At 37.8% G+C, this 12,620-nt stretch overlaps 1 pseudogene; it reads right to left on the bottom strand.

Annotated features, from left to right (window-relative positions):
* The window catches only part of LOC106146407, a 15,793-nt pseudogene that overhangs the window by 2,794 nt on the left and 379 nt on the right, over positions 1-12,620 (bottom strand).

Raw genomic sequence — 12,620 nt, 5'->3', positions numbered from 1 at the left:
CTCCCTCCCTCCCTTCCTTCCTTCCTTCCTTCCTTCCTTCCTTCCTTCCTTCCTTCCTTCCTTCCTTCTTTCCTTTTCCCTCCCTCCCTTCCTTCCTTTTTTTTTCTGTTGTCACCTAGTGTCATTTTCCTTCCAATTGAAAGATTTTTATTATTTCTTATAGGTTAGGTATATGAATAGTGAATTTTCTCCAACATTGTTTATCTGTAAATATATTTACTTTGTCTTTGTTTTTGAAGGATAGTTAACTATGGAATTATTCTTTTAATAGTTTCTTCCCCTGAGTTTGAATATTTATTTCATAGCTGGCTTCTGTAATTTCTAATGAGAAGCAGCCATTAATCATTTTGTTGAATTGTTCTTCATGGTTTTTCCAGTTTTTCCAGTTTTGCCTTTCAGAAGTTTGTCCAGATGTGTGTGTGTGTGTGTGAGTGTGTGTGTGTGTGTGTGTGTGTGTGTGTGTGTGTGTGTGATTTTTAAAAAATCTTGTGGAACTTTCATTAGGTTTATATGTTGAATGTCTCTATTTTTTGTTTCTTTTTATTATTTTTCTCTCAGTTTTGAATCATACAATTTCTCTTTAGTTATTTTCAAATTCAAGGATTTTTTGTTTTGAATATATATAGTAAAATTTCATTGTGCCTGTTATGCTCTTTATATATATATGTATATAAAATTACCATTTGCTTCTTTTAAATAGATTCTTCTTTGTTGAGTGATTATTGCTATATTTTCCTTTAATTCATTGTAACTTTCTTTAACTCTTTGGACATATTTTTGTAGCTGCTATGAAGTCTTTTTCCTGATAAATTTAACATTTGTGCCCACTCAGGTCCAATTCCTGTTGACTGTTATTTATTTATTTTGTTGTTTATTGTTTTTTTTTTTTTTCTATTTCTTTGAATGTCTTGTAATGTTTGGCTAACAAACTAGACATTTTCATAACAAATTACAGGAACTCTAGACTCTGTTTTATAACCTGATTCCTGTTGTGTGTAGTCATTAATTTATGTTAATTACTTACTTAGCTTTCTAGGAGTTGCCTTTGTTATCTACATCTTAACAATCAGTCAGTGATGTGGGCAGTTCCTAAGACTTCCATCCTAGGCTGATAGAGCTGTGTGTGGCTTGAGGAGTGCATTTAATGCTGAAACCACTGAATGTTACACCTAATTCTTTCTTAGCTATTACTTTTCCCTGGAAACTCTTGTGTCTCTGTAACAAGAATTTAGAGGTGAATTTTGCAAAAAGCACTGACTGTTCACTTGGGCAGCTCCCATGAATAACTAAAATCAGGACAAAACTTGACATCTCCACCTTCATTTTGTATCTACAGTATATCCTTTCTATCTTAACCTTTGGGTCGGATTCCCTCTCAACTGTGCACATAGGCATGTTAATCATTTAAAGATTGTTTATCTAAAGCTTATAATCCTTCCCTTCCAAAGATTAAGACAACGGGATAAGGATAATTAAGGTATTGTCAGGATTTGCAGGGACATTACCATCAATAGATTTTTAACAGTCAGCCTGTACAACATTTTGTTCAGATCTCCTGAGTGGCATGTAGAAGTCTCCAGTCATTGTCCTTAATCAGCCAGGAACAGTGAACCCTGTAGGCAGATCACCCTATAATAAGACTGCACCCTAAATGGGAGCAGTTACCCCATGCCAGGAATGAAGGCTGTTCCCTTAAGCTGCAATCATATTATGATGGGAACTAGATTGTTCCCTTGAGCCCTAACAACTGCAGAGCCACCAGGAAGAGCCAGACTTGAGGTAATGATTGTCCAACCCACAGTTTGAACTTAAGTATGCACAGTTCTTGCCTCCTGCCTGAGCTTTCCCCCTGTTTAATCCTGAAGCTCAAAACCTGCAGCTTCAGTACCTCTGGTGACAGAGTTGAGGAAGCTTGTCCTTCTTGTCTTCTGATATAGCTATATTGACTCTTCTATCAACAGTTTTTCCATTTGATGTTTGGGCAAATGGCTGGAGTTTGTTTGTTGGGACTCCTTGAAGTCTGGCCCCACTCTGGCCTAGGTCTTTGGTAACATCTCTTCAATGTATACTTGTAATTCATCAGTCATCCAGAAACTTTTGGAGAACTCATCTCAGCACTGCCATGATGTTCTCATTTCAAAGAGAGTGAAACTAGCAAAAAACCCAAAACAACAACAACAACAACAACAACAACAAAAACAGCAGTGATAAAGTTTATTTGAAAAAGTAAAAGTGAAGAGTGTGGGAGAAACTGGCTCTGCAGTGTGAGCTTGGGCTGAGTGAAAGAGGAAAAAGCAAGATAAAAGTACACCCTGGAGGAGGACACAGGGTGGGCTATCACTAGGAGAGCCATGATAGTGAGTGCTTCTCTGTGTCTTTGTCCTTTTATCTACATCTCAAGGAAACCTGAAAGAAGTTTTACATGTGGGTGCTGAGGAGTGGTTCTGGGATCCCGTACTTCAGGCTGATATCAGGTCTAGGCAATCCTATTGAAAACCTACCTGAGTTCTGATGAGAAGTCCACATGCAGAGCTTTTGGAACTGTTCCACAAGTGTTCCAGGAGCTTGTAGTTAACAGCTTATGCCTACTCCCTGAGCCAGCTTTTGCCTTCTCTAATCTCCTGGCTCATAAACAGTTTGCACTGTGACTAGGAATGGTGACCTGACAGACACTAGTTCTAGTGTGCAAATATAGTTGTAAATAAGGCAGATGTGGCATAAGCTAAGTATAAATGCAAAAGAAAAAATTTCCCCAGTGAGAGGAAAGAAATATAGCTCTTTCCTTAGAATATTTACTTTAAAAACATAATTGTGAGTCCTCTCTCTGTGCCTTTGAGATGTCTGTAAAACTTTTTGAAAGCTAAGTAAGTGTCTTGCCATGTTTACAACTAAGAAATTTTTCCCTCAAGAACTTGGGGGCAATGTCTTTGAAATGAGTCACCAAGGACTACAGTGTCTCTCTGGTTCTGTCAGAAGGAAGGAGCCTAATTTCAATCCAAGTTGCTAACCTACCTCCTGTAATAAGTATATCTAAATTTATTTTTCCTTTGGATAAAGGCAGTTCACAAACATGGTGGCCACATGAATGAGCGGGTGCATTTAGGAGCAATTGTGTATGACAAATGGTGCTGTCAGGTCCTCTTATTTGAGTGTTAGTTGTTATGAATCTTGAGAACGTGTATGAAATAAACAAATTGTACCTGCTTGGTTGTACCTGGCATGCACATGACATGCTGGTTTAATGTTTCATCAATAATAAAACTGCTTTTCTTTCTTGCCTATATTTTGGAGGAGGTTTTCTTTTTTTGTCAGTTTGTCTTCATTTACATTTCCCTAACTGTGGCTGCTGACCAGGCCCGTCGACTTGTATTTAAAAGATTCTGCACTGCATCTTTTCTTCTTTTCTTAAAACTGACACCCTTCTCTTGTCTTTTCTCCATCCCTCCGTTGTTTGCTGCTGTAGGAGCACTGTGCTCCTGAGCTTTAGGGGGGCTTGCAGTCCCATCAGTCCCTTTCCCTCATGTCATCAGTAACACTTTTACACCTGTACCTAAAGGGCTGTGTAATCTCTGCCTTAAGATAGGGAACAAGTAATGATAAGTCCATGAATGGATTCTCCTTTAGATCCTTCAGTGGGGTTGTTTTAGATTGCCCCTTTGTGAGTAGGGGTACAGAAATTAGAGAAATTAAAAACTTAAGTTGTGTGGTCATCGCTGGTTGGTACTGTGATCTAACATTCTACAGAGGGGCACACAGGTATTTTTCTCCCACAACCTACTCCTTCCTGAAGACTTGTCTCACTTTTCTGGATAGAATACAGAACAATGATGATGTTTAAGCAATGGGTTTAGTGCAGAGCTCATGTCTGATAACTGTGCAGGGTTTGGGTAGGGCTCAGAGAATCAGCAGTTGTGCCTCTGTTTGAGCTAGGTCACAGAGCTAAGGAGAGGTGGGGCCTTATCTTGGGTCTTCAAGAAGACGAGCCACACAGAAACTTCTTCATTTCTCCTCTTGGCCTTTCTGTCCTACTCAGATCCTCTTTTCAGCACTCTCCTGAAGTTCACTCTACCCAAAGCTTCTTGCATATAAATTTTCACTCATCCTTTTAGTATTTAGACTTGAGCCCAATTGATTATATAACTGAGATCTTTCTTCTTTTATTGCAATAGACCCTGAATAAAAATTTGCCTTCATTGCCTAAACTTCTGTCTAGCTTTTGTCTTCTTTGACACTGGAAATGCTGAAGACAGTTTTTCCCATGAAATATTTGCTAGGAAATGTTTGCTTAATACCCCTCCTCCTGTCCCTAACAGCGTAACTTCTATTCTAGGATTAAAGCCTGCCAACCTCCTCACTGCATTTTCTAGCCCAAGCTCTGGCTCTATCTCAGGCTTAAAAGTGACTGCCCTGAGAGCAGGCTAAAGTCTCAACTTCTGACCCCTGACATGCTACTGTACTTATCATGCTAGTAAATCTTCTAGCAGGAAAACCATACTTCCCTCCTGTCCTCTCATAATATATTTAGTCTTCAGACAGTGAATGAAAGAATGTTTCCTCTAGAACATTAAAATAGTGCAGTGCAGGCTATAATACAAAAAGATACTTGCTTTAGTTACTTTTCAATCATTGAGGCACAATATCCAGCACCCATAATTTAAAGAAAGAGAGGTTCACTTTGGCTTGCCGTTTTGGTTCATGGTTGGCAGGCTCCAAGGTAGAAATGACAGGGCAGAAGGGTGCAGGAGGAAAAACTGCTTTCTCCTGGAGGACAGGCAGCAGAGAGCATGGGAGCTGCCTGGGAGGGAGGTACCATTTCAGGTCACACCCCATCGAACATCCTCTTCCCGGAGGCTCCACCTGTAATAGCACACGCAGTACCACTTATGAGTATAGCGCCCCTGTGATTCGATCATTTTCTAAAGCTCAGCCTCTGAACACAAGAGGGTTTGGGGGTGGGGGACACTTTAGATGCAAACCACATGAGTCATACTGAATGGATTCATGGCTGATGAAACCCTGGGACCCCTCATACAAATATGCCACTTGGTGAAATTTGGACTAACAGAGAAGGAAGCCAAGAAATATTGCTAAAGCCCCTAGTATTTTAGAGCATCTTTCTAGGCATTTCCCACACATTACCTTATATTACCTTAATAGCCTTACAAAATACCGTTTATCTTTTATTTTTTTCAAATGAGGAGACTCAAGGTTAGAGATTAAATTGTTTTCTCAGGGTCCTAGCTATTTGGGTGTATTGACCTTGAGAAAAGCTTCCGTCTATGAGACCATGTCCTTGAAAAGTCCCTTTTGTGTTCCCAATACTCTTGCCAAGTCAAGGGGACATTGTAAGTAGACTGGAACTGGAATATGTGAATAAGTATTATATCTGAAGAATACTGGGAACTGGACAAACTAGTGTGATCTCTAGAAACTGCCTGCGTGCTCAAATGCTAAGTCAGCTGTTCCTTGGAGTGCTGGTCACACAATGGAAAAAAGCAAGCTACTGCTGTGTAGTTTAACCTACAAGACCCCTTCTTGCAATACTTGAGTGCAGCACAGAGCCCTGTGAATTACTGTAGCCCAAGTGGCCACCACTGCACATTTGAGTTCTCTCTGGTGATTTCCTGTCTGGTCCCTTGAGCCTTAATATTTGACAATTACCTAATCCAACCAGCTGCTCTTGGACATTCCAAGAACCTCTAGCAACTTTCCTGTTCAGCCTGCCACCACTGAAGTTTATTCTTCTCTGTTAGAGAGTTTCAGTGAACTCTGCTCTTTCCTGTTGAAATTTTAATAAAATTTAACCCTCACAAGCCATCCCCGGGTGTTTTCTTCATCTCTCAACAACCTACTCCAGATCCCCAGCACACCTTGGCTGTGGACTGGGTAAGTTGCTGGAACCCAGGATTATCTGACTTCTTAGTAACTGTTGCATGTTTCTAATGACATATTATTGGTTTAAAGTCCTGCAGTTTCAGCCAAACAATAGTGATATAAAATATTCCTGCAATATATCTCTACTATGGTCATGCTTTGATTAATCTCATGCCTATACATGCTATACTCCTATAAGGAAAGATAGAGATCATGATTTACCTGGCTTTGCTGTACCAGCATTTGTCACAGGAAATGAAATTTAAGCTCAGTGAAAACCTATTAACATGGATGAGTGAGTCAGACACAGCCATCCTAAAAAATCTTCAAAAGAAGCTCTTTTTTATGAGTTTTAATTTCTCTTAAGCCTTCCAGTTTTCAGAACTCATGGGATTGTTTGAAGTCTCTTTTCTTCCTAACTACTTTACCATTTATAAAGTTGCTAGATATTGTCACTTTAGTTCTATGATGTCACTAATACCTGTCTGTCCCTTTTTATTTTCATTGCCACTATCTTTATTCCAGTTAGCCTCAGGGACTATCTTTATTACCACCATCATTCTCTTTCATTCCATTCTATCCATTGGTCCATTGATCCATCCATCCATCCATCCACCCATCCATCCATCCATCCATCATCCATCCATCCTTTCATTTCTTCATCATTTTGTGAATGCTAACTAAAGACATGATAAACAGATTGTCATGATACAGTATAATGTATGTTTTAAGAAAAGATTGCTCAAAGTGCTACAAGAACATAGAGAAGGGCCCCTTGATCCAGGGGCAAGAAGATTCAGAAAAGGCTTTGTAGAGTGTCATATGAGTTAGTTTTTAAAAATTAATTAAGTTTATTTGTATATTTTATGTATACACAGTGATCACATTCATCATAGAGAATTTATACCTGTACATGATAAAACTTGATTCTTTTTTCCCCATCTCCCTACTCTCCCTTCAACCCCTCTTCCTCTCCTTATTTACAAAAGCTCTGTTCCCATTATTTTCTTTCTTTTCTTATCATGTTTTTCTTTTTCACAGTATCTGTTATACATTTTGGTCTTTATTTATACTTTCTGTTTTTCATACCAGACAAACAATATGGTATTTGCATGCCTGTCAAATTTATTTTACTGAAGAGAATGGCCTTAAGGTGCCTAGCCATTCTTTCTGGAGTGAGAAGGAATCTCAGTGTTATCTTAAGTTGCATCTCTCTAGTGACCAGTAATGTTGAACATTTTTTCATACATTAATTTGCTGTTTCTACTTCTTCATCTGAGAAATGTGTATTCACTTCAGATGCCCATTTTTGGAAGGGGTCTTTAAATTGGAGGGGGATTCTGAGTTTTTGTAGTTCTTTACATATTCTAGATAGTAGACCTTTGTCTGAGAAACAGCCAGCAAAAGCTTTTTCTACACTATGGATTGTCACTTCATTCTGTTGGTGTTTTCTCTTGCTGTGAAAAAGCTTTTCAATAAGATGAGATCCCAGTTGTTGATTCTTTGTGATAGTTTCCACGTGACTGGAGTTTTGTTCACAAAGTCTTTGCCTACATGTGTGGCTTCAAGAGTTCTACCTATTCTCTCTTCCAGCCGATTTAATGTTTCTATTTTGATATTTATATCTTTGATCAATTTTCATTTTAGTTTAGTGCATGGTGAAAGATATAGGCCTAATTTTAATCTTTGGCATGTGGCTTCCACTAATTTTTTCTGAGTTCCTGTTGCATGGAGTATTGTTTTCAATCCCTTGACTTTAAGTCTATGAATTGCTTTTGAATTAAATGCGTTTCTTTTTTGCAGCATATTGTTGGATCTTGCTCTTGATCCATTCTGCCAGTCTGTTTCTTTTATTTGAGACCATTAACATTGATGTTTATAACTGATATGTGTTGACTTATCTGTGCCATGTTATTTTCCTGTTGTTGGCTTCCTTTCTTCTCCCTATGTTTAACTGTTCTCTTTGCCTGGTGGATTCATTCTGTTGGGGTTCATGGAGCTGTCCTTGTTATCTCTTTCTAGAATGCCCTCAGAACATTTTGAAGTGTTGATTTGGTGGTCATGGATTTCCTCAGATGTTGTTTGTCATGGAATTATCTTATTTTTCCATCAATTTCAAAAGATAGTTTTGCAGGGTACATCAATCTAGGTTGGAGTTTGTTTTCTTTTAGGGCTTGAAATACTTCACTATAAGCTCTTCTTGACTTGAGGGTTTATGTTGAGAAGTCTACCTTGATTCTGATGGGCTTGCCTTTATAGATCATTTCTTTCTTTTCTCTATGTGTTGAATTTCTGGAATCTGGATATATACCTTGCTATAGATTTTTTTTGATCATGGATAATTGGAATTCTATATGCCTCACTTATTGTATGTCAAGTTCTTTTTCCCTGCCAGGGAAGTTTCTTGCCATGATGTTTGTGAACTGGTTTTCTTAATGTCATTTTCACTATCTCCTGCTTTTTCATCAGCTCCAATCAATCTGATATTATTATTCTTTGCATCATCTAGCTGCTGCTGGATTGATTTATCATAGTCCCATACTATTTTTAAGAAATCTTTCTTTTCATGATTACTAACCTCAATCCTGTCTTCTGTATCTGAGATTCTGTTATTACATTGGTTCACTCTTCTCTGTATACTCTTAATGGAATTTTTAATCTCCTTGATATCTGTTTGAATCTATTTCATGGATTCCATTTCTTCCATATGTTAGGGATTCATGGTTTCCATCATATTCCTAAACTCTATTTTTAAAAAATCTGTATCTGCTCTACAGTCACCAAGCATGTCTTTCATTATGGTTACCATCTCTGTAGTTACCTGACAAATTATTTCTGCTTTGATTTTTTAAAGCTACCTTCATCTGCTTTATTGTAACCAGTATAGAGTGTGCAGGTGGGTGGCTTTTGGATTGTTCCACCTCATTTTCCCATGTTTGCCTTTTGTGAGTGGACATTTGGGATTGCATCTTATTTAAGTGTCTTCTCATTTTGTATTTCTTTGATGTTGTTCTTGTTTAATTCCTGGGTTGATGCTGGTAAATTGCCTATGGTCAGTAGTAGCTTTAATGTTAGTAGTTAGAACCTTTAGGAAAATACTACTTCTCAATGGTATCTTCCAGGTGTAGCTAGCTTTTGGATTTTGAGTGTGTTGCAGGTCCTGTCTCTTCAATTTATTGCCAATGAGATGTTTCTGCCTACTTGGCCCAGTCCCTGGTTCTTTGTCATTGGCCTATAGTATTTTTTATGACCCTTAGGTAATCTTAGTCTGGGTATACTAGGAAGAACAACTGGTTAGAATAATTATGTTACTTTGGCTAAAGTGGTACAATCAGCAATGACAATAGCATCAAACACAGCCTAGACAATGACAGACTGAAGTAACTATTAATTTGTTATCTTTAACTGTATGAACTAGATTTGTGGTTATATAAAAAAATCTAAAACAAACCAGAAAATTGTATGCAGTAAATAAACTCTCTATATTGTAATTTTATCCTGGGGGAGGAAATTTTAAAGGGGTTGGGGAAAAATAGAGAAATAGAAGAAAAGTAAGAGATTAGAAACAAGGCTGGAAGACAAATTAGGACCACACAAACTTTGGGAAATTGATAAAGAAGACAAAGATGGAAAGAGAGAAGGAAGAAAGAAAAAGAAGAGAAGAATGGAGCAACAATAACAAAAAAATAGAAACCATGTTCACATTCATATAAGAACAAGAACAAACAATGAGAATTTTTTTGCAAAAAACAAAAAAACCTGAACAATCAAAAAAAAAAAATAAGAGAAAGAAAGTAAAGAAAAAAGAGAAAAAAAGAAAAGAAGAAAAAAAAAGTCCATTTCAAGGTGTGTCTCTGCTGTTACTGGTAGACAATATAGGCAGTCAGAATCCAGATCCACATTGATCTGTCCCAGCAAGCCAGCAGCAGGTCCATGGTGGGAGAATGGATAATCCCAGTGGTTCTCTAAATTCACACTCAAAATGGAGCTACATCAGTTTTCCAGAGCCTCCAACTTGTCAACTTACAGGTATTGGGTCTTTCTAGCCTCCATAATCATGTGTGCCAATTTATTATAATATATCTATCTATATCTATCTATCTATCTATCTATCTATCTATCTATCTAATCTATCTATCTATCTATATTGTATTGGCTCTGTTGCCCTGAAAAACTTTGACTGTACCAGATTTTGGTAACAAGACTGAGGGCGTAGAGATTAAAAATGTTTTCTGAATAGGTTCTGGTATTAGCTCTCAAATCTGATTAGATTTGAACATAATGACTGTTTTCAGTAGTAAGGATCTGTGGAATGATGTGGCAATGATGACACAAAATAATACCAATGGATACTCTTAATCACTATAAGAAGCAAGAATCTGAGTAACTATGTACATGGATACTCTCAAATATCTTTCCCTAACCAATGAATATAGTATCATGACACTGGCCAGTTGATCTTAAAGTAGAAGAAAAGTATGAGCTTAGGGATGAATTCCTCTTATAAATGACCCAAAGAATATCCTTATCTCCGATAGTGAAAGAGCTGAGACTGATGAAAATCAAGCACATGATATCATCTTAAAACTGAATAAAGTACAACACAATTTGAATTCCCAGTCCCATTGTGTATCTACTGTTAAACTGAGCACACTGATTGGAAATAAAATTCTAAAAGTTGGACTGAGGAAATATAGAAGATCCTGGTGGAGTTGGAGACACTAAGCTCCTAAACTGATGAGTCTTTTTTGTCAATGGAAGAAGGATCTCTACCCTAATCTGAGGTAATTAACTCTGATTTCCCTATGAAACTGTGGTACCCTGCCCCTAGACTACTGCTTTACAAGACAGTCATGACTTGCCAGGACCAACATCAATCAGTTCTCTTTGCTTTTCACTAGACTCGTCCCAGCCATCCCCTAAAGATGAGGTACAAAGTGACCCAAGGGAGAGGACTACATTCCCATTACATCCCCACTCAACTCACTTATTCAGTGTTTGTATGTGGGAAAGCTAACACATATACACACACAGAAGAATATTTGATCACAAGCTAGAGCAGAAAGGAAACTGCTTTGCTCTTTCAGTCTGGTTACGAGGACAGTGAACCCCCATTTCCGGATCACAGTCATTCTAGCATACCTAGACTTCCCTGGGTACAAGGCATTGGTTGAGGAGTTGAATAACTTGCATTTGTCCAGGACAGGGCTTCTTAACCTTGTCTCTATTGGCATTTGGCTGGATAGTCTTTGTTATGGCAGAGATGTTTGGAAAATTGCAGAATGCTTAGCAGCATCCCTGGCCTGGACCCACTCTATGGTAGTAAGCATCTATACTACCTCCTTATTACTCCCCAAATGTCTCCTGATATTTGTCATTGACCCCTGGGGTGCATAAGCATTTGAAAGGCACTGACTCTGGCTTTCTTTGCAAAGAAACTTCACCTATGTTCTCACATCTGAGAATCAATATAGATATGTAAAACAGGTATTACACAGCTGATCAAGTAGTGGGAAAGAAATAGAACTCCCATCTTCTGAATGCAAGCTTATGCTCTTCTAAGACTCCTAAGGGAAAGTAAGTAATTGAGAACACAGCTTGACCTCATGTTACAGGAAGTGTCAGTTTTGAGTTGAGGAACAAAACTCTACACATTATCAGTAACTATTTTGCTATTTACTTATTTATTCATTTATTTATTTGTGAGACAGGGTCTCACATGTAGTTCAGGATGTCTTTGAACTCACTATGTAGCCCAGGGTGTCCTTGAACTTTTGGTGATACTCCTGTCTCAGCCTCTCAAATGCTGAGATTCCAGGCATGTGCCACCAGATGTGTCTATTTTGCTCTTTTTAGATTTCACTTCTTCATTTTAGTTTGATGAACTTTCATGGAGCTCTTTAAAGGGGACAACTTTATATTTTCTTTTTTTTTTTTTTTTTTTTTTTTTTTTGTTTTTGCTTTTTCTCCGGTACCGGGAACCGAACTCACGAACTTACGCTTGCCAGGCAGGCGCTTTGCCGCTGAGCTAAATCCCCAGCCCCTATATTTTCTTTTTAAAGTGCCTAGTTTCATTCTTGATTGTAAGCACTTCCAAATAGTTCAACTCTTTAAGATAAAGGAGAAGGTCCTGACAAAACTTTTGCAGTTGCTCTTGAGGATGTGTCACTGTGTTAACAGTGTGTAGGCAACCCTCCCAGAGGTATTTAAAAAAACACCAAAATACAGTACTGTCTCTGAAAACAAGTTTGCTGTAATTGTTTTTGAGACTAGATTAAAAAAAAGTGGAAGTACTGAAATGAGTATGAAAGGCACAACATCTGTGTCTATAAATAACTAGTTTAACTTCTGTATTGTAGAAAGAAGAAAGGAAGGGTATTTTAAAAAATTGAAATCCAAAAATAAAAATAAAACTGAAGTTTTCTTTTTTTGAAGTTAATTTTTTTATTATTATATGTTTGCAGTACCTAATGATTACATTTATCACAGGGAGTTTGTACATGTACATAATAGATCTTAATTCTTTTTTTGTCCTATTGACCATTTGTCCTATCTCCTCCTATTCCTTCCAGCTCCTTCCAACTCTTGTTCCCCTTCCTATTTGCAAAAACTCCATTTCATTTTTATTTCAATTATTTTTTAAAATGTCCTTTCCTGTCCTCTCCTGTCCTCTCCTTTCCTTTCGTTTCCTTTCGTTTCCTTTCGTTTCCTCTCCTCTCCTCTCCTCTCCTCTCCTTTCCTTTCCT

Source organism: Chinchilla lanigera, unplaced genomic scaffold (assembly GCF_000276665.1).
Source record: "Chinchilla lanigera isolate Chin_1 unplaced genomic scaffold, ChiLan1.0 scaffold00005, whole genome shotgun sequence".
NCBI lineage: Eukaryota > Metazoa > Chordata > Mammalia > Rodentia > Chinchillidae > Chinchilla > Chinchilla lanigera.
This window is presented reverse-complemented; position numbering and strand designations above follow the sequence as displayed.